We start from the raw sequence: 26,128 nt of genomic DNA, 5'->3' as shown, positions 1-26,128 counted from the left end.
CTGCAAAGAAGAACTCAAAGAACTAATAAATAAAATTGCATGGGAAAAAGGGAAAAGGAGTTCAGAAATGTTGCCCCTAAGGAGACAATAAAAGCAAAATTGTAGAATATTCCGATCTGTAGGATGGGTAGGAAATGTGACTCAAAACAAATACAAAAAGGGAGGAAATAAAAAATCCAGAAGTCCATTAGCAGGGGGAAAAAAAAATAAAAGAAAGGAAGGAAAAAAACTAAAAGAAAGAAAGGAAAAAAAAAAGAAAGGGAAAAAAAAAGACAGAGGAAGCTAAGACTGAAGTGCTTAGCATCCTCCTTTTCTTAGGTCTTCAGTAAAAGACCATATGGGATCAAAAGCTATCAGACATGAGAAATAAGAATCTAGGTTACTTAAGGGAAAGACAAGCTACAGAACACTTTAGTTGGAGTCTGGTTTTTGGTTTGTTTTTTTTCAAATTGTTAGGCCTAGTGGAATTCATCTTAGGTACTTAAATATGTTGAATGAGTAGCGGAATCACTAGTGATTGCCATGAGAAAACTTTCATGAAGGTTTGGTCTGGAAAACCGGAAAAGGTCAAACAAGCAGCCTATTTCAAAAGCAGTAGAAAAGAAGAGAATGGGGAGTTCAGTTAACATCAGTTCCCAGAAAATGCTGGAAAATCAGACAAACTATTTGTAAAAATCAAGACTGCAGAGAAGCAAGTAAGAGGCCAGGTGGATTTGTCAAGCACAAATCAAACCGAACCAAACCAATTTTCCTCTTTGACAGGAAACAAGCCCTGTAGACAGAGGAAGACATGTCAAATGTCTTCATTTTTGTAAGTTTCTTGACATTGTCTCGTGTAACTTAACAAATGAGCTAGACAAACTTGGTTCAGGTGAAACTACTAAAACATGGGAAGGACAATGGGTCAGATACGCAGAGGAAGGTTCATGGTCAAAAAGGAAGGCAGCATCAAGCAACGTTTCACCACAGGTGTATCCTGAGCTCATACTATTCACTATATTTATTAATGGCCTGGAAGACAGTGCAGGGCATATGGTTGCTGCATTTTCATGTGACACATCAAATTAGAAAATTTGAAAATTAGAAAGACCTTAGCAATTTGAAAAGATGTTCTGTAGAAATACTGACTTGGGAGCAAATCTGTAGCAAAGGATCATTGAGTTTGACAGATGATCAAAAGTTGAACATCAGTCATCAATCTCATGCTGTTGCAAAAAAGGTAAACATTGTACTGGGATGTGTAAAGAGAAATAATTTCTATGAGGCACTTGGAATATTTCTTCCACTCAATTTCCTAAAATTCTTTGTCCTGAGAAGGTATTGTTTAAGTAAATTAGCTCAGTGCAATAAAAACATATTCAAATCCTCTTTCTAAAGAATAATGATACATGAATTGAATTATTCCTATAGTGACTACTAGTCTGAATTCACATTGGCACAAATACAGAGATGCTATCAAAACCTGTGACATGAATACAGTCTATCTCTGTCCTGCACAGATTTGTCATTTGGAAGGATACACAAAACTCAAACATCAATTGATCACAGGAAGAAGTCAGCAAGATTAAAATCAATTAACTGTAAAGCAAAAGCAAGTCTTCTCTATCATCTTATTCTATCCCCTCTTTTTGTTACCACTGCATTTTACAAAGCCAATGACAACAAACTCATCGCAACTATATTTAGAGTCATATTTTGATCATCATGCACTGTCACATTTTAGACCACAGCAGAACACAATTTCTTGGCTTCTTTTTTTGAAGATGAAAGCAAGAAGTACTTTGTAGAAGCGTAGAGAAATTTTCTTATCACTGTATTATTAACTGGAAGCCACTATTTTTTGGCCCCAGCCAGCCTGAGATGGCCTCCAGGTCACCCAGCTGCCAACTGTACACTGATAAATAAATCACGCAGCTGCTTAGATATGGGTTTTGCCGGCAGTGTTAGAATCTGCTCTGCTTGGTTTCGAAAACAGAAACAACCATACAGGTTCCCCAAAAAGCACTAGCTGGGATGGGGTTTCTGAAGGCTTCACGCTCTTTGTTGCCATAAGGGGCCTTGTTCAAACCACCAGCTCTGGCAAACACTTTATCACCCTGTGGGTCACAGAAAGACAATTGGAGCACCTTCTGCAGTGCCTGTACTGGATATTTCTACGTCATTGAGGGCTCAGCTCCTCAATACAAATGTTAAAATAATGAGACACAACAAAACAAGCACTCACAAAGACATTTTTAGGTTGTTTTTTTTAAAGACACCGATCCCAAGGAAGAGGGAATGGAAGTCCCTTTGAGACAATGCCTGTATATAGACACCACAAATTAAGCAAGATCATGGGGCTAAGAAGGGTTGATAATAGGCTGCTGTCACTAATCACATGCAGTTGGCATGGTAACGCTTTCCTATCTTCTTTCCTATAGATCTGCATAATTCCCAATACTATGTAGCATGGCAATTCTGGGTTACTCATGAGAACATAGGAATTACTACACAATCTCTAAAAGCATTTGCTGACTTGTGTTAAATAAACTGACCTGCAGTTCTGCCTAAAATGCAGTAAGAAAAATGTTTTATTTTTAAGGTTACCCATTGCACGTTATTATATACAATATAGAGCTCCCTGAAGTTTTTAAACATTTAGAGAAAAACAAAATTTGGCAGGGAATATTTTGTAAACAATATCTACCCATACACTCAATAAATAATTCATAAGAAATATGTCATAGAAAGGTAATTTTAAAAGGCCTTCTTAAGCATCAAAATATTCTGATGTGAGTAATGAATTATTTGCTTGGAATACTTTAAATAAATGTGTGACTGTTGAGTTGAAATCAAATCATTGGAATCAGTTTCCTTCAGATTCATTTTTATGTTGAAATAAAGTATTTTCTGAAGCAGATAAATCCACCTTGTAACCCCTGTATTTTACTCACTCAAGTTGTCCTCATTTTTCATGTTGTTTGTATGCTGAACCAGAAGTCCTTTTTAATATGTCATCTATTCTGTGACAGATGGAAGCCTTCATTTTCATTCAACACCCTGAAGAAGGGAAGGCCACTATAGGACTTGAGGCAATTAGAATAAAATAAATAACATCCTAGTCACCTCACAAACTAAAGTAAGTTTTTACCCAAACTGTCTCAGTTTATCTAGATCCGCTAAACAAAATTTGGGAGTTTAGATATCCCACTTAATTGGAACGTTTTTTACATCTGCCTTCTTGCCTTCCTATTTCTTCAGCTCCTCCCCATTTCTCATTTTTGCTGTTATTCTCAATGACAATCCTATGATTGTTCCATACCATCAGGCTGACTGAAGGTCGTACGGGTGCTTTAAGCATGCTCTCCCATGCTGCAGAACAATTTAACATATTATTAAACTTAATCCGAAACCTGAATTTTCTGACTTTTATAATGCTTAGATTTGAGACAAGGACAACATATCTTTTAAACTTTAGAAAATACTGCTATATTCCTAGCCCCAAATCCTAGTTTAATGGTTAGTTTTATGTTTATCATATAGCACCCCATAGTGTTTTAGGCAGCTTCAAATGCAGATCACTCACGACCAATGCCTTAGAAATTTTGCATTATATATGTCACAATTATAAGGTTCAAGGAACTGGAGCCATGGATTATGAGTTGTCACTGAAGTAATATAATTGTTGAGCCAAATGTATTGGGCTATTTATGTAGATCAGTACCACAGCTGTTTGTTATTGGTGAGGGATTTGGCTGATAGGAGAGCAGTGCTTTGGAGGACCTGCTTGGGATAGACGTAGGGTAGCTGAAAGCCAAGAGGCAGCTGTTGGAAAGGTAACAAAGAGGCTGAAGTAATCAGAATGAGAGAGAGAGACTGGGAGGTAGGAGGGCTGTGGGAGGTAACAGCAGCTAAAGCCCCTGAAGGTGTGGAGGAACCAGATCTTGAAGCTAAGAAGCAGAGAGATCCCAAGAAGGGAGACAGAGGAAGGACAGAGTTGTGTGACATGACTTCTAAGTTCGATAAAACCTTCTTCCCTCAGAAATGTCCCAGAAAAGCAACTTCTGTCATTTATGTTAGTAACATGCCACGTGTGCTCTCTAAATAGAGCTAACAACACACCAGAGACCTCGGGCTTCCTGGTGTATAAAGCCTGTTACTTGTATAAAGTTTAATAAATGCTATTAGTAACTTTATTATGGGGCATGGGTGCGACAGCTCACACCAGTCACAGAATAGGACATATAAGAGCTACAGAAATAACCTTCAATGCTCCAGAAACCCACCCAGGAAGAACTCTCATGGCATCTCCTAGCCAGGGCTAGGAGGAAACTGCCACTATTAAGCAGCCAATTAATATCCAGTTCCAGGTAGAGCCATCAGGTAGAGCCATCAATCCTAAGGATATGTATAGAAACCTCAGGTGAGACTGTCCAAAAAAGGGGTGCCATTGCAAACTCCAGGGTGTTGGCTGGTACAGAGAGTGCTGCTGCGGACAGTGGAGCCCAGGGCTGACACCTGGCAGCCGGGATGTGCTTCATCCCAGGAAGCTGGGATAAAACTTTGAAGGTCTGGGATACCCGTTCACTAACACCTATGATGACATTGCAGCTCCCTGAAAGATGTTATTATGCAGCCGTGGAAAAACTACACGACCCATAAAGGCACCCGTTGGCTGAGTTTAAGCCAAACTGCATTTTTCTCCTTTTTTGTTTCATTCTGGTTTTTTCTTATCCTTAAAAGTCGGATTTTAAAATTCTGATTTAATTTTGGCTGTCACTCCTGGAAAAGGATGAACCCGAGTAAAACCGTCCCACCGCGAGTGCTCGGCCTGCAGGGGGGCAGGGAAGCAATGAAGGCAGCATGTGCGGGCAGCCCTGAGGGACCAGGAGCCCTGGACGTGCCAAAGAAACACAGGGACACAGTGAGGAAACGCAGTATCTGGGGACAGTTTCACGCCAGGCTGCAAAGCAGCTCTATGCAGGCTGCCAGGCACCCGCCTTTGGCGGAGGCAGGCACCAACCCGTGCTCCTCCCGCAAGGAGCAGGTGGCTGAGAGCGTCGCCGCTGTCGGACGGACGCACAGGGAAGTGTGTTTCCCACTGGGAGCCCAAGATTTGAGGGGCAGGGAGCTCCCAGCAGCAAGGCGACGGCAGGGCAAGTTTCAGCTGACTTCTGGCAGGAGGGAAAGGAGGTCCTGGCACGGAAACCGAAGCTGGCCCAGCTCTGTTTGGGGACCAGCAGAGGGGAGGAAGGTGGGGAAGAGGTGGGAGACTGCGTGTTCGCTTGTGGGAGGAAAGCGCACACAAGAGTTTTAAGTTACAGATCAGGAGCTCAGTTTCTCCCATAGGCTGCGAGGTTGAGTTTGCTGATGTGATATGCTGGGACAGAAAAACACCAACGGTTTACTTAGAACCTCTCCTACAGCTGCTAACATTATGGACTAAAACTCTGCAAAACTACTGAAAGCTTGAATTTTAACTTGATCTGGAAAACTCAGCCCAGGGCTGACTGAGTTTTCATTAACAGACAAATGGCCCACACAGAGCACCACAAGGTGTTTGTGCCAATAATTCTGGTGACTGCATAGGTAGAGATATAAACAGCGTTATGCTTTTGCACCCAACGCATACAGAAATGCCGTTTCAATAGTTCATATTGAATACGAATTCAAATATGAATTATGAATAAATTAATTTACGTGAAGCAGTGTATGCATAGAATAAAAATATTATTTTGCCTACCTCCCACTTTCAATTGCTAAGGAATTGAACATCACTGATCTTGGTTGGGTTTCTCTTTCTATAATGGATTTAAAGTATTTCCAGTATTATCATTTTGTCTCTCTTTTGCCTCCTCCATCGTGCAGTTGACATCTGGCCGAGGATTTATCATGCAAAAGCCCAAACATTTGCGCCGAGGGCCACCACTGCTTCTCTGGGATGAGCTTATAGTATCAATCAAAGTTTCCTTCGTACTCATGTAAGTTGGCAAGTGTGAGCCTGCCCCTTGGAGCAAGCCAGCAACGTCTAAATGAACCAGAGAACAGCACCACTATACGGCTTCTAACTAAAAATTGGTTTACTGTCTCACAAGTTGGAGAGAGGACCAAATTAGAAAACAAAACTGAATAAAAGCATTTACTTTAAAAAGTTATCCTCTCCTCCCAGGATGGACTTAATAGACAACCTTGAGTCCATCAGAGCACAACCTGCATCGCCTCAAGCAAACACAGAATGTCATGCTGTTTTATGCAAAAGCCAAGTCCTGTAAACATTGCCTACTACCCAGCTAATTTTTCTGCATTTTCTGGCATTTTTCTACAGGCAATGAACTCTAACCTATCTTAGAGTTCCCATAGCTGAACAAAATGGGTCTTGCCTAGACATTTTTAAAAGGTCATTAAGTACCTACGCATTTCGCCTGGCTTCCCAGGTGAAAGAAAGTCGTCTTGCAGAGATGCTGGTCCAGCCACTGGCAAAAGAAAACGGCTCACTGCATCTTGCTTACTCCTGCCTCACCACTAGCAAATAAAACCTCTTTAAACATCTTGCATTTGTTTAAGCAAAACAGCTTCAATAAAATGTTCCAGGTGTCCGCCAGCACCAGACCTTCCCCATGTCAATTTTCTCCACCTCTAGTCTGTCCCCCAGTTTGGACTGGAGTACTGGGACTACCTCCTGTAGAACCCGAGTATCTCAGCAAGCACTGCAGAGTACTGGCCCTGTTTGGAGATACGAATGCAAATAACACTGTTGATTTTCGTGGTGTTTTTTTTTTTTTTTCGCTTCCTGTTTTCTTTATCTTTTACTGTATTTTCCTTTCTTTGCCGTTATGCCATGTTTCCTTATCTCACATCTGTTGTATTTGCAAATGTGCTAAGAGCCTGGAGTAGAGCTAGGAGTGTAAGAGCTGGCTTTTAGGCATTTGAGGTCAAATGAGCATCCAGAAACAGCTGGCACCACATTCACAAGCCAGGGGATTAACTTCTCTTTGGTTTCTCAGAGCACTGGTCCCTGCTGAAGCTCTTCTAGACAGTATAAAGGATGAGAAAGGAAAAAAAATAAATCAGTTTGTTATGCTCATCAACCAGTGATACATCAGGGCAGTCCTCCTAAGATTTCTGCAGCTGAACCCATTAATTGTCGCTGTAGCTAGGGTTAGTAGAAAATGGCTTAAGTCAACACGACATCTCAGGCTCGGCACAAGAAAAACAAACCAGGGGTCCAGAAGATTCAAATTTGAGTACGAATTTCTGCAGTTCCTGCATTTCAGCAGAGCTGTCTCCGGTGTCAAGCGCCCAGGCTACAGAGCCTCAGAACGAAAGGCTGTCTGCACACCACAGCCCCTCTGTCATTTCTCTGCGTTTAAGCACGCAGCAGGCTGTGCTTCAGCAAGGGCTCTAATCCGTGCTGAAAAGGAACCAGCAAGACGACTGACGCTACGTTTCAGCACCACGTTTTTCTATCTGTGTGGTTGTTTTTGATCTCTTTCAAAGTAACAAGCGAGATTAATGCTGAGATTATTACTGGTAATAATCTATAAATATTGGTGAAGTGATAACACTTTCCACTTGGTGGCAGATATTGCTTTTAAAAATAAGCACAAAGCTCAAAAGACACATGTAATGCAGTTTTTTACTGAGATAAAGCTCTGTGGTGCCTGACAGGCACAGACCCCTGTTGGACGTGGGGCTGAGCTGCAGAGTTTCGGGGCAAGGACGCTGTGTGTGTGGCAGACAGCCATGTATGGCCGTGTACCCTCACACCCTTCTGGGCCCACCCAGCTCCACCAGCGTCCTCTAAGGATGACAGGAAGACTTTGCCTTTAACATTCAAGGAGTCCCCGGCACTCCATGAAACCCCCAGCCCTTGGAGCAGGTCAGAGCATGCTGGTTTTAAGCACAGGGCTGTCAGCAAATGTTTAGCTTGCTGCACACTGTTTAATTGAGGGGAGATGCTCCCTCTGTTCCTGCCTTCTCCCATTTTATCTTGCCTGTAGGCAGTTTGTTGCCAAAAGGGGCATTTTTCCCCCCATTCCCTCATGCACTGCTGTGCTATGGCAGAGTACTCAATGAGGGACATTAAATACAAGGACACTGTCCCTAGTGCAGGGCACCTGAGACGCAAACTGCTGGGAGCTGGAGAGTGCTCTGGGGAAGTACTGCCTGACCCTTGCTCCCTGCTCTCCTCAAGGCATCCACTGTAGGTCCCTCTCAGAGACAGGGCACTGGACCAGCTTCCTCAGGACAACCAACCTTTTGTTCTTTTCCTTCTAAGATCCCATCCCATCCTTCCTATGAAGGCAGAGGACAAATTTTACTCTGATAGCTAACAACGAACACCCCAGAGCCATGTGAATCCCATCAACCTGCGGGTAGGACTGTTGCATCTTCAGTCAGGTTGAGGACTAGAAACAAGGTCTTTATAGTAGCTGGCAGTCAGTTAGTCAACTAAGTTCATGAATGTCAATGCATGTTTGCATGAAAACTTTTCTTAATAAAAATGAAAAATATTGAGGTTTTGACTCTTTTCCTTTGATATTCAGCATGATCCTTAAAATAGAGCTTTTTTATTCCAGCGAAAGTTAATGCTTGTCCTCAAAACATGGCCATTGTCATCTCATTTGCTCTTCTGAGAATACTTCTTGAAGTAACACTATGTCACCTGAGGGGAGGGTGGGGGGAAAGCATTGCAATGATACCTCTCTCTTGAGCAGAAGGAGGTTATGGAAAACAGCTCTGTCACATACTCCGTGGACTGCACTGTCCTTTATGCAGCAGTATCCCTCAATTTCTAGGTAATGCCTTCATCTCTAACATAGCTGCATACTCTCTCAACAAAGAAAAGATATCCTGAGGCCATGACATGTACTTCTTTAGCTGAGATTTATTTTGAATTGTACTGAACAAGAACACATAATAATGCATCCTCTCTTAGCACAAAGCCACACTCTCCAAGTTCCCTTCTCTCACCACTGAATGGGAAGCCGAGTGCTTCCGCCTAATTATTCTGACCTTTCCACTATCAGGAATTGACTCAGACTATTCAAGGAGCAGAGAAAGAGGCTCTGTTTTTGCTTCGGTAATGTGTTGCTTGGTGGCAGCATAACCCTCTGACACTGTAGTGTCTCTTCAGCATTCACTTCCTCTTGGGCCCACAGTTTGGGAAAAAAAAAAAAAAAACAAAAACGCCAACAGGAGAATATATAAACCATTCCCATCCAGCTATGCATCTCTCCTGTCTAAGTGTGGCTCTTTGCCATTGAATTTTAATGCCAACGAATCACACCCCAGAAAGGGTATGGGCCATTGCTTAGTGATGCTAATAAAACCTCCCTCCCTGTCTGTTAGAGCCACCTCTGTTTCAAGAACTGACAGTGAAAGGAAGATGGCTTTCTCTCAGCTAGAGAGTAATACGTGACACGGACAAGCGATGCATCCTACGTGTGGTCTGTTGGGAGGGCCAGATGCCAGAAATTTCCTAGCTCTGCCTCAAACCTAAAATTACATTTATTTCCACTTTCCAGACAGTTGGCATGATGCTGCCCTCATGCTAAGTCAACCACACCGTATCCCCACACAGGGAGATTTGGGAGAGCTTGCAGTTAGAGTCACATTTTCTACCTCATTACTTTGTCTCTTGCTCATCCTGACCTTCTCACAGGGCTTATTTTCCTCTTCCTGTTCACTTTTTCGTGTCCCCTTCTCTGCCACTAATGTCAGTGACAAGGTACAAGAGTGGCTATCTAAATTTCCTTTCCTTCTAACTCTAATTGCTTTCTCCCTCCCAAAGGAAAAGTTTCAAAGGTAGTTACAATATTAATTGGACATGAAATTTTGCTCAGAATTTTTCCCCTGTGCTTGTGATATGTTGTATTGGCTATGACTAGGCTGGTGGTTATGTTACAGAAAAACAAACTGAAAAATGACCAAGATTAGAAATGTGGAAAATCACAAGTAAGTAATAATTAGCACATTTTAGCCCACTTATCTGACTTTTTTATTTATTTATTTACTCATTGACATTTTTGTACAGCATTGGAAAATTCCCTCTTCAAGCCAGGTGGACGAGTGAATACCCATGCCATCTGCTTAAATATCTAATTTGCAGTATGCCATCTATATGACCTTCAGTTTTCAAACCATTTTATAACCCATCAATCTGTGCACCTGGCACAATATTCTCTCTGTGTACCTGATAACTGGTTAGCACATTTTAACCTCTCTCATGGCAAACAACGAATACTTTCTATGCTTATCACAGCTTTGCTCCCCGTTCCTTCCCATGTATTTGCTATTACAGGAGGACAACATAATGAATTTGTTAGAATCAGAGTCATTTTCATCTGACATTTTGCAAGAATTCATTTGCTCTCAGCACTCAGGTTTTTTATTATATTTTTGCTGTTTTCACCTGTCGTGCAGACTCTGTTAGGAAATACCAATTTTTCATTTTTTAAAGGGAAAAACTGTGCAACTCAGCACGGAAACTGTGACTACAAAGAGCATGTAAGACAAAATGCTGCGGACTAAGAGCATTACTCATGCAGGTGCTCACCACGTGGTATTCTTCATAAAAATAGTATCCGGTGCTGTCGTCACTAAAGTTGCCCAAAGGAACGAACAAAGGCAAACAGCTTGCTACGTGCTCCAGATGGGGTTAAGTGAACGTCTGCCCCTTAAAGCATTTTCTGAAAAGTTTATATGTCATGTCCTTGAGCTGCCTGGCTGTCAGTGATTTTCCAAATGCATTCAGCATTTCCTTCCTTGCTCCCATCCAGTCAGATGCTGCTGATGCTGCAGTACCAGGAATGTGACTTATGTTAGAGGGGAAAACGCTCACCCAGCACATGTTCAACATGTGTCACAGGGAAGAGGCCAGCCCAAGCAGACAGCAAAAGGCAAAAAGATGTCTCCTAGTTCCGATCACTGACAAAGAGTGAAGGACTGAAGCTCTCAGGTGAAGCTTTTGTGGTGAAGGAAACAGTCCCTCGGGGCAGAGCACAGCAGTCAGATGAGAAAGGCGTTGCATTCAGCAGCACAGTGGAGCACAAATGGAGGTTTACTGACTGCTGTGGGGGCACTAAAGAACTTGTTCACATCTTACTGCCCAATCTAGGACACTGGGAAAAGGAGCTAACTCTCTTTGGTTAAACAGAAAAGCATGGCTTGTGTTTCCAGAGGTTCCACGGAATCGCGGAATCACGGAGTTTTCAGAGTTGGAAGGGATCTCTAGAGATCATCTAGTCCAACTCCCCTGCTAATGCAGGATTGCCTACAGCACATCACTCAGGACTGCATCCAGACGGGTCTTGAAAATCTCCAGAGAAGGGGACTCCACAACCTCCCTGGGCAGCCTGTGCCAGTGCTCTGTCACCCTCACCGTAAAGAAGTTTTTCTGTGTATTTGAACGGAACTTCCTATGTTCTAACTTGTGCCCATTGCCCCTCATCCTGTCACTGGGAACCATTGAGAAGAGTCTGGCTCCATCCTCCTTCAACCCACCCTTTAGATACTTGTACGCCAACTTGTACCCAAATTCCGTTGGGTTTTGGCATGAAACAGGACAAGACAGTCAGTGTGAATGTGTCCAGTGTTGCAGAAATGAATGTTGGTAGGTCAAAAGGTCAAGGTGTGCTTCCTTCAGCAGAAGAATCAAGGATGCCACTGATGTCCATTTCCCTGCAAACCAAGATGACAGCTGGTAATTGGCATCAGAGCATTTCCTCTGTCACCTCACTCTCCTCAGTTAACTCTCGCTAAGTCTGCTAAGACTAAAGTAAACATTTTCTAGTCTCAGTTAAATGTTGGCAAACAGGACTTGACACTGTGAGTGGAACTGGCCGGGAATTTGCTGGTGAGTTTCCTGACTAGAAAACATGTATTTGTAAAAACTGACACTTTGGTCCAAAGAACGCTTCCAGTTTAAGAGACAGGGAGAGGAGTAACCTCTGTTTGCCCCCAGAGCGGTATCAGGACACTCAGCAGGGCATCTCGGGCCTTGCACTCTCTTGCTCAGATCGCAGACTTTGGTCTGGGTCTCTTGGTGAGAGCCTGGGCTATGCCTGTTGATACAAGGGTCAGTTCGCCATCAGCATCTCACCTGCTTCTGCTTGATGTCTGCGTAGCTGTTGATAGCAACTATTGATGTAAGGAGAGAGGTAGATTTTCCATAAATTAAGGCACGTACTCTGGATGAAAGAAAACAGCAGAGCAAATATTTGAAACTGGTCACCCCCTGCACCCTGCTGGAGTTACACCTATCTCTAACTTGTGGTCAAAGTATGTCTTTTTAGACAGACGGTATTCAGTTTCATCCAGTTATAAGAAAGGAGGGATGCTGAAATCTGAGCAGTGTTCGAGCAGAGCCCTCATCCTGCATGACCCACTGTGCTGGTCAGTGCCAGCCGGCTGAGACCCACCAGTAGTCACCTCACTCGTCCCTTCTGCATTTTAGCCGATGTGACTGCCACCTGTTATAGAAAATCCTCTCTGTTCTCTGAAGCCTTGAAGCTTTTAGCAACCTGCTGTCCTCTATGAAGCCAAGATCAAAGACAACAAAAGAGCCTGTCTAATCTTGAATGTAATCCTCCTTACGTGGGATTGTTCCTGAGCTGCAGGTACCAGTAGTACTTCCATCCCTGTCTTTGAACTCAGGGCTTAAGACACTGTCTCTCACACTGTTGCCACCACAGATCTGACTATTTTCCAGCTGTCCAGTTTCTGCTGCTGTTCATGGTGTGTAATATGTAAAAACACGAGCAGAGCCTAGTTTGTGAATTGTCCCACAGCATATGACAAAGCTACCAGAAACTGGCCTGGCATCAGATCTGTCATATTGCTTTTCAAAATCAGAGTTCCTGTCATTAAACTGCCACTGACCCCTTGGCAGCAGGACCGGGCAGGTGAGACACTACAAACAACCTCCTCTGTGTATTCCAACACACTGTTCTTATCTGACGCTCTGCAGCTCCAGGTGATAAAATCAGTTTGACAAAAGTGGGAGCTGGGAGGCCCGCATCACAAGACCTTTAGGAAACTGGAAAAATGTAAATGCACCGCTTTATTTTCCCTTAAATGCTTTTCACCAGACGGATCTTCTCTCAGCCTTCATTCATGCTGTATTTCTCACATCTGTGTGCGTTTGTTAGCGGCGAGGCAGCACATCCAGCTCGGGCCACGGATCTTCCCTCGTGTGCATCCTCTCAAAGCCTGGCTAGGCTCTTCCTTCCTTGACAGGGGATTTAACTTCGCCCCTTTAATCTTCCCAAGCTTTTCTTGGGCTTGAGTATTCCAAATATTATGTAGTTTTAATTATTCCAGTAAGACACTGCAAAATCTCAAGTGCTTTTATTCCCCTAAAAGCTGGCAAGGGATGTGTAAGTTGTCTGTGCTTTTGTTTCACTTACTACACACTTTGTTTTCCCTTTCCCACTTGCCAGCACAAAACCAAAATCTGCAAGCTTCCCCCTAAGCCCCCCTGTGCCAAATTTTCCAGGAAGTAATCTGTAGGGCTGAGTCCCATAAGGAGCTGTTGTTCCCACAGCAAACATCTGCACTGAGAGCAACAGCACAAGTAGAGATGATTAAAAGCTACGTAGTTTTTATGTTCTTTACATCCGTGTGGCCATAATCTATTTAGTAAGCAAATTATAGCGTTTCTGCTGTGATTTTAAATTTAATTTATGACCACATTGGTTGCATGTTGGAATTATTCTTGCTCCTAAGCTTAAAGAAATGATTTACCATTTTTATCTAAGATTACATTGAATTCAACACATTGATGCTGCTTAGCTATAGTGCATTTAGGGTAATAGCTCTAACTTTAAATAACAATCTTTTCTTAAGCTTTTAAAGACAAACGGTTGATTAACTTAAAAGCATGTATCTCCCCAGTAAGTAATGTTACTCATTGTTCGTTGTGAAAAACATAGCCGCATATTTACCTTAATACGTATTTCTGTTGATTAATTATGTAAAACAATATCAGTTTTTCTACCCTGGAGTTAAGGGAAAGACTTCTATTTAAAAGAAGGACTCCTGAGAAAACAAATTTCATTTCAAAGGTTATTAGCAAAAAGAAGCCTTTGTTTTTGTCTTAATGGAATCATTCTCCTAGGATGACACAAATATCCATAAAGCACCATGATTTCATTTGGGTTTTAAAAAAACAAAAACAACTTTATTTTCCCTTGACGCAAAACAAGATTAGCTGGGTTTTTGGTTGTTGGTTTGTTGTTTTTTTTTTTTCTGTATTGGGTAATACAATAATGGCTAGATTGTTTGTCTCTGGCCAGTGCATGAGCATGCAGGGAGCAGGGAAAAAGATATAAAAGATCTCGTCCGTAGAGCTGCTGAAGAGCAGGAGGAGGTGTGCCTGGAGCGCAGCCCTCTCCTCCCACCTGCTGCTGCCCGGGATCCCGGGGCACGGACGGACCCCGCGCTTGCAGCATCATCACACGTGCCTGGTGGGCAAAGCTGGCTCCCGCGGCAAGGCAGTGCAGATTTACCCCTGCAGATTTGCCCTGACGTGCAGTCACGGCGAGGGAGGGAGCGAAGAGGAAGCTGGACCAGGGGGTCCTCATACTCGCTGGACCAGCCAATAGACCTCATCTGGTGTACACAGAAAATGAAGCTGCTGCTTCCTACGTAGTGCAGGGTGCGTATTGTCCTGTGGTCTGCAGCTGTGGGGGAGGTTGTCCTTCCTCCAGCCAAAAACCGCACAGGGATTTGTTTACATGAGTGCAGCTGTGAGGTCCCCCCAATGCAGGCCAGCTGTTAAAAGCCAAAATGAGCTCCTAAATAGTGTGAACTAAACTGTCCTCCTGCATCTGCCTCTTCAAGCCCGTCCAATAAACTGTCCGCTAGTAACAAAATAGGATGAGGCTGCAAGATGCAGAGCACATGCTAACGTGACCGTAATGGTTGGTTGATGTATCCTTCTGTGCCTCCATGGAAAAGGAGCTCTCCCAACCCCTGGCAAGGCCCTGGAGAGGATCCCTCATCTTCACAGAGGGTAAAGTGGCCACATTTCAAAATATTTGCCTGTTTTTTTACCAACACTCATACTGGAAAAATGTTCAAAAAGGATAAGTCCAAGATGAGTAACTGAGTTTTCTTAATTTGTTTACAAACCCTTCCTGTCACCAAAAAAAAAAAAAAAAAAAGGAAAATTAATAGCTAGGGATTTCTTTAAACAGATGCTCTGAGGTCTTCAGACTTGAAAATGTGTTGATTAATCTGGGGCAAGTCCTTGGAAAATAGTGAAAAGGACCAAGTGCTGAAAAAATCTTTGCATACTGTCCCATATTAGTAAATGACATATAAGCACAAGGTCTAACTAAAAAATGTAACTGAGCTGAAAAGGATCAAAGTTTGTTCGTACCCTGTAGCATGAACCTGAGAATCTGTCTGGACCTAATAAAAATCTCCTCCTTAGTACATATTGCTCTATGAGAGTTTGTGACTCCTAAGTTCAGGGGGCTTTTTCTTTTTTTGAAAGCTTCTACAGTGAAAAACAGACACCACCAAAAAAAATCTTTTACAGCACAGAAAAAGAGATTATGGTGTTTGTAGCAGATATCTGCAGGAAATTCTGCTCCAGTTATCATAACAAGAATGTGTTCTCAAATTAAACCACTCAGAAAGTTCAACAAATAGAGCTAGGTTTGTTTTCTTCATGGTTCATTGTGAGCTCAGATACCTTACACTTCCTCAGGGCAGAGCCAATATCGCGTTTGAGAAACATGTCATGCTCCAGATTTATTTGCATATACAAGAAGAGCATTCTGCAGCACAGTTTGATAAACAGTTTTTGAACAGCAAATGTTACTGATCAAAACAAGTAGGGGGTGAGTTGTGTTTTTCAAGACAGAAGTTTTCTTTGGGGACAACTGAAAGAAGGGCACGTAGAAAGCCTTGTACTTCCTGGAGCCCTCCTGGAAGTAAGCAGCATTCTAAACAAAGGCATTATCAAAGGAGCCCTGTGCATCCCCATAAATTAGCCCTGGTATTTTAACTACCTTTGTATTAGAACCCGTGTTAACATGGACATCAGATCTATGCTACACTGTCATGATTTTGGTACTATAGCACAGACGCGTCACAACCATCTGTTCTGTAGGGTTTGGAAAATACTGCTCAATACAATAAATCTATTTTCAGAATGTGGGAGATAGGAAAGCATTTGCAGGAAATGCAAAAGTTCTGACAGGGTGTTAGAAACAATAACTTTAATAAAGCATTTGCAAAATATTAGAAAATGTAAGCAATACATAAATAATAATTTCATAATAATGATAAATACCTTTGGTTTTAGTAGGGACTTTCCCCTTCCAAAATGGCAAATTTTTTACCACTGAACAGCTGATGTTATGATCAGCAGGAAGAAGAAGGAAAAAGAAAGACGTTGTGCGTAAACGCTTTTAAATGGACAACTAGCTAAATACGTAAATAATCTATGCAGGACTCATTTCCCATTATTTCCTAAGGAAAAAAAAATCAGAAACTGTTCAATCAGATTCTTCAAAAAGTCCTGAAGGGTTGTTGAAAAATGACCCGTCTATTCCTACATCTGCTTAATTAATGCAAGTGAATGTGTCAAATATCCTTCCTGGTAATGGATTAAGAAATTATCTGCAAGCAGCTTTGGAAAGCTGCAGGCAAACAGAATTTCTCAGTATCACTATGCAGAACATCCCGCCCTACATCAAGGCATATCTGAAAAAGTTGAGGTAAAGCAAATGGGTTATAAAAATATGTACAGCTTTAAATTTTCTTGTAGCAGACCAAAGCAGCATTACCATAATAGTTACATCTATCATGTCTCCTGTCACATAATTCCTGCTTCTCCTGCTCCAGCTTTGCCAATCTTGAACGCATATTTCTCTCTTTTTTGCCAGTGTATCTGTAAAGCTTCAGGCAAACTTCCCTCACTGATCCCTTTGCACACGCTCCCTGAATCAAGCCAGAAAGATGCTTCTTATCTCCTTCTTCAAATTCCTCTTCATGACATATATATTCTGTCATGCCTAGAAGGAGCGAAACCCTTCATAACAGCTGGGGTGAGTTGGGAAAGCAGAGATCACCCAGGTATCACTTGGAAAAATGCCTTTTTGAACAATTTGAGGCACATAGTTGACCAATACACGTATAATTATATTGCCGGTGGCCAAATTGTTTCCTCCATTTGCTTCTTATATCCTGGCCTCTTTTGATGAAGCAAAACAAACAGCGTAACTCTTACAGATAGGAAGGACAGAAGGCAAAGGAAACATGGCAGATGGACTTTGAGATGAAGAATGATGATCTGGGGAAGTCACTCTTGCACAGTTACAGAGAAATTGCATAGGGCATTTTTCAGCAAAATATTTAGCCACCATACATGCAGTTTTAAGGCAGCAAAAACCATTTCAAAATTAAAGTTTGGTTGCACTAGGGAGAAAATGAAAGAAAAAAAAAAAAGGACTTGATGAAGCAATTCACTTCAGCATTTTCCATATGAGATTTTTCCATTGTGGGTGCTAAATTCACAAAAGGGTTGAGAAGATCAGTGCATCTGGTTCTCTTATATTGTCTCCTCTTGGGAGCACAAAGAGACAGTATCTGATGCCCAGGCGCCTCTGACACCCAAACTTTGGGCTGGTTTTGCAAGGAAACCAGATGAGGCATGCAAGACACCCAGTCCTGAAGGGACAGGTCAGCAGCTGAAGACCACAGCTATTTATCTAGCACTCCTCTGAGAATCTTTGTTGCCCCTAAACCATGTATAAATGGTCGTAAGTGTCTACAGTGTCACTTCACTATACAGTGAATCACCAAACAGGAGGCTACTAGCCTGACACCCTAAAGTTACTTTGATTCCAAGCCTATATCATGTTAGAGGTGCATATTTTGGATCTCACTCCATGATCTTGTACATGCACTGCTGCATTTCATACTTATTCTTTTGCTACAAATCTCTTGCTGCACAAGGATGTTTCTCTTGCTATGCAATCGTCCAGTCCTCCTCAGCACTGGTGATGCCTCCCAGCAATGCATAGTCAACAACTTTCACTAGCCGAGGTTTAGTCTTTGCATGAGGACTAGTAATGAAAATACTAATTCCAACTAGTCCTGAGACAAAACCTTGAGGAACACCATCTATCCTCCACACAGCTGCTTCCCATCCAGCAGAAGGCAGGTCTTCATCCAACTCACAGTGTTTGCTCTAATCCCTACCTTCTTTAGATGAGGCAATAATTTCCTAAGCACCAGATTTTACTGATAGTTAGAGGGATTCAATTTAATGTACAGCTTTTCACTTATCTAGAAAATCAACAGCTTTCTCAATATTTAAATATTGGGTTATTCTGGTGTGAACAGCTTTTTGAAAGGCTTTGTTGAATTCTGTCCTTTGTTCCACTCATCTCTGGTTTTCGTCATTATATCTTTTAAAATCCTCTCCTCCTCCACGGAGTGCTCCTTAAGTTTTGTTTATGGAAGGCTACATAGTGAGTCGTTAGCCTGAAAAGCTAGTCATTCATCTGCAGTGACATCACTTTATGCTTAAAAGACTTGGTGGGCTATGCCTTAAATGAACCTAGTTAAAATACAGGAAATTCAGCACTGCTAGTTTTTTAATTTCTACAGAGTAAGACTAACAAACTGGCTTTTATGGGAAAATTTCAATTCCTGTCTTTGTTTTCTAGTGCTGCTCTTCCACAAAGAAACCACAGGGTACGCTGAGAGAACAGAAGAAACTTCAGGATCGTCTTCTAGGACTCTCTCCTGACAAATTCTTTGTTCTTGTCTGTGGTGTGTGCTCAGTCTCTGTATCACATCCTCTCCCTCAGCCTTGGCTCCACCATCCATCACTCAGCCCTTGGCCTCTGTCTGTGTGCAGAAGCCAGTGTCCTCCAGTGAGAACCCTCAAGCTCATGTAGGGCTGAGGAGCTCATCAATTCCATCTCTCCCTCTCACCCCACCTGATTCCAGGACAAGGGGTCCCTGCTACTGCTGCAAACAGAAATACAGATCAGCCCCACAGGTGCCTCCTCCTTGATAGTACAGGGTCTGGGAAAGGGGCTGACACTGGAAGGGTCCAAGGTTGAGGTTCCAGCTGCTCAACCAGGCCATCCCAGAGAGCTCACGGACATGTGCTCTGCTCCCTCCATGCCTAGAGGTGCAGTGGTGGTCAGGGAGGTCTCAGCGGTAAGCAACTTCAGACAAGTATGGCCAAATGGAATAACCCTCTTTTGATCTTTTCGGGCTGCTCTCTGGAAGCCCAGCATGTACCCACATGAGTTGTTTGGTGCCTGAATTCCTTTTTCTCCTTGCCTTCAACATATGTACTATATTTGCTATTTCCCACATATGACACACAATGATTTGCAATTTCAGAGTTATTTCAGGATTTTGGAAAAAATTCCTCCTCCCAGCTGGTTTCCACCTCTCTTGTCATGCCTTCTGCTGCCACTCCTGATTCCCAGGAGCCATTTTACTTTTCTTTCTTGATAAAAAATACTTCTTTTGTATTTGAGCCACATCCAGTCTGCTTGAACATCTATTCCATATTGAATAAATTCCACCCCTACTTCTTTCCTCAAGCTCTTCACTTAAAGGCAAAATAATTGTTTTAATATGTTTTAACACTGGCTTTAGAAGGCTTATTTCACCTTGCTATTTGGTGCTTTTTACTTTGTCCTGTGCTTTCCGACTTCTTTGCCGATGTGTCCCTGTAATAATTTTTCCTTTGCTATGCGCTTACTCCTACCATCATTCGGAGGTGGTTGTTGACTCAAATAGCTTTGGGAACCTTTCCTTACAATTTTCTCCCTCTGCTTGTTTGGCAAATTCCTGCTAGGTTTTGTAATTTTGATTAAGGGAGACTTCAAGCCTCCTCCACATTCAAACCCCTAAGCACTTCAGTCCAGTTGACTTTACTAACCACTTCCTTTAATTTCTCAGACTTCGCCCTCCTGAAATGACTTTATTTATTTTAAACTTAATCAACTCATTCTCATACAATGCAAAGTAATTTTCTACAATCAGCCCCTCTAGAAGGTCCTTACGCCTTCACAAAACCTAGTCTGAAATAGGTAAGTGCAAATTCTCTTTGCCCTTTTGTGATTGTGACAGAGAGAAAATGAACAGTGTTTAAGGACTCTGAGCTTTTACGACCATAATGAAGCGATAGGATCTGTAAATAGAGTTTTCCTTCACAATAAGCCTTAAATTTGTACGTGCTTCGTATGACAAACTTTTGTTTTGCAAGTGTACTGAAATAACACATTCTGAAGGTAAAATCTTGGCTTTATGGGAATAAACAGGGAACTGAGTTTAGTAATGTTAGGACTTCGCCCAAGAGTTGTGCAAGTAATACCAAGCGTGGGAGCTCTCAGCCCGCCCTTGGAGAAGCTGGCTACGTATCACATCCAATATGTCAGGAAAAACAGGCTGATAAAAGGCACCTGGGAGAAGACTCATATTTTCTTACTTTTGCATGTACTCTGTGTATTTTTGCAAAAGTTCTAGGTAACAGTTGGGAGTCCAACATGGTGAGAAAACGTTGACCTAAAAATGAAATGTATTATCTGGCAGTAACATCATGTCTTTAATTGAAACATAAAATATAGGCCCAGATTAAAGCATAGGTGTTATTGTCATGGGTACTGGGCCTCAGATGTTATGTTCACATGAAAAGATACAGTTTTTCCTTTCAGCTTAGCCTGATTGTGATTCATCACTCCTGTAACCAAAGATGGATGAAAATTTTAATAAGATATCATTTGAATTTTTCTTCTTCATATAAAAAATGCAGGCTTCAACTACCCCAATTTGTAGCTTCACGATACTCAATATTCAACAAGAACATTGAGGTGTCTAGCTCGCACTCTGAATGTCCTTGCAAATCTTAAGATTTCAGTGCAACCATTTGCTCCATAAAATATTCCTACCAGGCATTTGTTACCTTTTTTTGCTCAAGAGCTTCCATCACTTACCCAGAAGAGAGAAGTGTTATAGCATACCATGAGCCACAGACAAAAAATCCCAATGACGGATAGGCACGAGGCCATCTTCTCTCCAAGAAGCCTGTGTACTTGGGGGCCGGTGAGGAGGAAGTGGTGAGGCGAGAGCGCAGGGGTCTACTGTACAAGCTGGCACAGGTAATTTCAAGACAGCTTAAATATCCTTACAATATGCTTCACTTCAACCTGGGCGAGTAGGATGTCTCGGAAAGACCCCCGGGAGGTGTCAGACCCCATCGCTGTGGCAGCACAGAGCAGAGAGCAAGGCAGACTCTCCCACCGCAGTGCAACAGCCACATGGCTACTGGTCACCCCCCAGGCAGCCCATCGCAGGCATCTGCACCGCGTTAACCGTGTCTTTGCACTGAGCATTTGAAACTTTAGAGCATTAAGTACCACTAAAAGTCAATGGATATTAAGTTCCCATTTTCCAGTAAGATGCTTTTTGCAATGCAAAATTGCTTTTAACAATGTTATCCTTAGGCATTTCGGATTCTGTGTACAATTACAAGTCAAATTTAAAAACTGGACTTGAACTCATGGTTTGCTTAGGTTCTTGCGAAATCTTCGCCAGAAGAAACTAGCCACAGTTTGAGAATTATGTGACAAATACCTACAAATAAAGATGACACACACGAAAATCCTAGTCAGTTGGCCCAAGGAGCAAGTTCTTAATATATTCACCAGTTTTATGTGAAGCACTCATACAGTGTTTTTATTTTATTTCCCCAGTTCCTACAGAGAGTTGAGCACAGGGTCTGAGCCCCCTGAAGGAGCAGACCCGCACTCGACTCGGCTGGTTTTCAGATGCCTTCGCCCATCCCCTCTATACCATGAAGCCTGCTCTTCTTTGCCACCTATCTTATGTCGGAGAATAACAAATACACACAAGAGCAGGGAAACAAAAGCAGGAGAAGCAATTCAGAGTGAACCACATATTGCAACAAAGCACACAGCTTTTCTTCTCCAGTATTTACTAGAGAATAGATATCAGGTTTCTGACTGACCGAACCAACTGCAGCAGGCTTTGTAGACGAATGAAGCTTTAAAAGGCCATTTAAATCCAGGTTTCTCATGATCCCTCCTGGCAAAGAATTAATCAGTTCAACATGTGAGGGGGTGGGTTGGTCAATGTTGAATTGATGTCTGAATCCCGCACAGACAAAATAGTCTGTTTGTTTTTCTTTCAAAGAACAAAACTTTGTTGTTTCCTGAAGGACCACAATTCATAATTCCTCCCAAAAGGAACAAAAAAATCTATATTTATATTTTTTGTTCGGAGCATGTATTTCTTTTACTTGGGTGGTAAGCTATTAACATACTACTTAATAAATTCTGATCTTTCTGAAACCTGTTCTCAAAACTGTAGAAGCTTAAGCCAGCTATCAATGTTGTCAATAATTATGTTTTACAATTTCATGGTTGTCTTGTAAGAACTCCAGATAAGTCAAACAAGAATGACTAATTGCTACGGCAAAGTGTTATGGACATTAACAAATAATTTGTCATTGTAATGAATTACACCCTTGTATTACAGCTAATTATTAATGCTTGCTTAACTTTAGGGGGAGGAGGGTGGTAGTTATTTGATTACTGATTATAATTTTCTAATTACTGCTGGCAGCAAATATTTTTCTTCCATTTCCCAAATAACAGCTATTAGGCTAAAATGCGTCTGGGCAAATCTCCTATATGCCTGCACAGTTCTGCAAATGGAGATCAGCACAGAGTAGAAGCCAGAGCTTGGGCTGGGACACTCTGTTCTTTCTCACCATGCAAATGCACGTTTTTCTGAATGCATTTCTCTGTCTCTCTTCTCTTACACTGTCTGCAGCTGCCACTTGTATGTTGTGAGGAGATTTCCTCCTGGGAAGGAAACTCAGGGAGAAAGTGTGAATTTCTTTTAGCCAGTGGCAGTCAAGAAGATTCACAACAAGACGGTGCAAATGCTGTTTATGGCCACTGCCTGTGACACGGACCGCAGAGGTATTGGCAACACCTCCGTCAAGGGCTGCTGTTCAGAAACCGGTATGGAGCTGGGCCAAAGAGAGAGGTGTATCCTCCACAGGAAGAGGGACTGATGTTGGATCACGGAGAATTTTGGAGAGGCAGGCCCTTTACATACTCTTTCACTGTGCATCAAAAGTGATTTCAAGAGACACTGCAAATCTCTTGCCTTCTCGCATGTTGGTTAATAGGCTAACCTCCTAACAAACCTCCAGGTAAATGCAGCAGGGCACTACTCTTTCCGTTTCGATTTATAACAAATACCTTGCGCTACTGTCAAAATCCTCACCTATTTTTCAGTCTTAACGTACTGTCTTATTTGTCTTATTCCATATTTCCAGTGACATTTCGTTGATGTGTATGCACCACATTGCTTTGCCACATCAGCTTGCCAGCTGTACGTTTCATTTTTGCTCTCAGTTACCAGCTTCGGTATCTTTTGATAGACCACTATTTCACCTCTGTCACAAAGCCCCTACCGCCCTGGGGGGCACTCAAGATCCCCTCATTTATAACAACATTTCTTCAGAACCGGGAAAACCGGAGAAGTCTGATGTATAATGCAGCCATGTGCTACCTGTAAGAAAGCTACAGTGGAAAAGAGCTGGACAAGAGCGGGCAAAAGTACGTTCATACCATAAATATAATCCCCAGTTTGGCACGTTTCGCTCTAGCAATGTTGCCTTTAATATAAAAGTCTTACATTTACAATGTTACTCTTTTTTTAGAAAAGCAACCTTTGTTTTTAAAAACATTCCTGTTTTTAAAAAACATGTTTTAAAAAAAATGTTTACAGAAATCACCTTTGCCACTTCCACTAATGCACTGGTGAAGTTCACGCACTCCTTTTAGTCCTCAGAGGTATCAATTCTTATAAGGCTTTTTGTCTTCTGAGTGTGGGGAAACTCTTTCATCATTTTATGAAGTAGCTGAACAATACGTGAAACGTATCCTTGTAATCCTTCATGCACTTATTCTTTGGCACACTGGTCCTTCACTTGGGCAGCTGAATGACCTCAAACACGACAGCTGTACCACTGAGGACTCCAACAAATCCATACTTTTCCAAGTCAGTAAAATCAGGACCCTGTTCTGACTTCTTGCATAAATTTTTACTCCTCCATTTCAAAAAAATAATAATTAAAGCTTCTGTCCACAGACTTCCACGGGCTTTGTGAAGCTCAGTGTAAACTTAAATGATGGTCTGAGTTGGTGCGGTGAACGGCAAACTGCCACAGCAGAGGGGCTGGTCCATGGGATGCTTGTTGGCCACCGCGATGGGTCAGTAACTCTGGCAGAGGAGTGGGGCCGAGCGCGACCTCTTCCACCTCCCTCATGAGGAATGCTGGAGCCTGTACAACTGAGTGTTTGGTGACCACTTCCCTGCCTGCTTCAGAGATGACAGCCGCTAACTGAGGCTTGAAGCTCAATTATTTGCTGAATTTTGGAATGTGATTTAATTACAACTAGAACCAAAGCCAGCTATGTAGATTTCTGAGTTATTAAATTCCTCCAGTAGATGAGCAGACTCCCTTGCTTAGCTCCTGGGAACTATTTTGGTGGTTTTGATGTCTGTATAAAATTACACCAAGGACATTTTCCCATCTTAGAGACATCCAGAGATGAGCTTAAGGACAATTTATTGGGTTGGCAAAACAAAGGTTAATTTAATGGTGGTATTATTAATCAAAGGATTAGCTGCCATCTCTAGCTTTACCTTGAGTATCAGAGTCCTAGAAACTAAATTTGTAGCAGTAATAATTTAAAAAAAAAAAAAAAAAAAAAAAACAAACCACAAAAAACAAACCAAGAACAATCTGAGTGTTAAAGAAATGTGGCAAAATTTGAACAAAGCCAGAAGAAAGGAAAGGTAAAAAATGTGAATCTTAGCCAGAGAGAAACTTAGAAACTCTAAAGATACAGCCTGCTGTCTCTTCCCATATACCTTCAGCAGTAGCCAGCTACCAGCAAGTCAGTATGTGGCTGTGAATACATATAAAGACAACTGATATCCCAGAGCATCCAAAATATCTCTCTCCAAACTCAGAAGTGATCCAGACGATCCAGCAGGGACCACGGCAGTAACAGATAACTGCAACAGGGAGGAAAAAGGCTCTAATTCAGCTATATTTTGACTCATTCCCTACCATTTTTCCCAGGAAGATGACCGTCATCCACCAACTACCGACTCTTCAGGCTACTCAGACACACACACACAAAATCGACTATAGCAGCTGCAATTAACCTTTGCTCCTCAGCAAGCACTTGTAGAATAAAAGGCAGCTTTTAACAGACTGATACTGGAATCTGCGTGGCATTTGAAAGCATGTAAGTATTAATGGGTGTGGGGGGTTGTAGTTGTACTGGGTGGGCTTACTGAGGTGCCTCCTGCATAACCGTGCTCAAGAACTGACAAGCAGCTTCTTGCTAAAAGTCATCTTCTGATGAGCAATATATCCGAGTGAAATTAAACTCTCAGGATATGCCATTTGTAATGCTTACAAAACTGAGAAAGCATTAGGAAAACATGCAGAAAATGAACACAAGTTCTAATTAGCCTCAACTGGGTCTCATCTGAAGCTGAGCGACAGGAGCATAATGCAGCACCTTCTCATCCTGATTTACCTCACACCCTGACAACGGTCCTGTGAGAAAGCTTGGGCATCCAGAGTTTTCCACCCAGGGGGATTGCAGGGTTTCATTAGGATGTCTGTCCAGGAGGATGTTCTCGTCAATAGGGAGGAGAAGACTCACCAGGGAAAAGGCTAGGAGCTTTTGCAGCACTTTTGGCCAATGGAGAAACCCCAGTTAGGGCTCAAGTCCAGCCTGGTGGAAGTGTGAGACTGCTTGAGGCACGACCCCATCGCAGGATGGGGGTTTTCTACCAGTTTTAATTGAGCTCTGAGTTTTCCCCACAGTTTATGCGGTTTGCTGCAGCCTGGGCATCTGTGAAGTGTCAGACCACATTTGGCTGTGGGTCTCCTCATCTGACAGGAAGGTGTGAAAAGGGATTTTGCAAGAAACATGCCGTGGAATTTCTGTTATTTATGGCTTTTTCCTGGTAAAAGTCATGGGGTTTTGTAAGCATTTAGTGAATTGATTTTTTTTGCCTACCCTCTTATCCTTCCACATTT

Source organism: Vanellus vanellus (genome assembly GCF_965231255.1).
Source record: "Vanellus vanellus genome assembly, chromosome: 3".
Classification (NCBI taxonomy): domain Eukaryota; kingdom Metazoa; phylum Chordata; class Aves; order Charadriiformes; family Charadriidae; genus Vanellus; species Vanellus vanellus.
Note: the sequence above shows the minus strand (reverse complement) of the source record.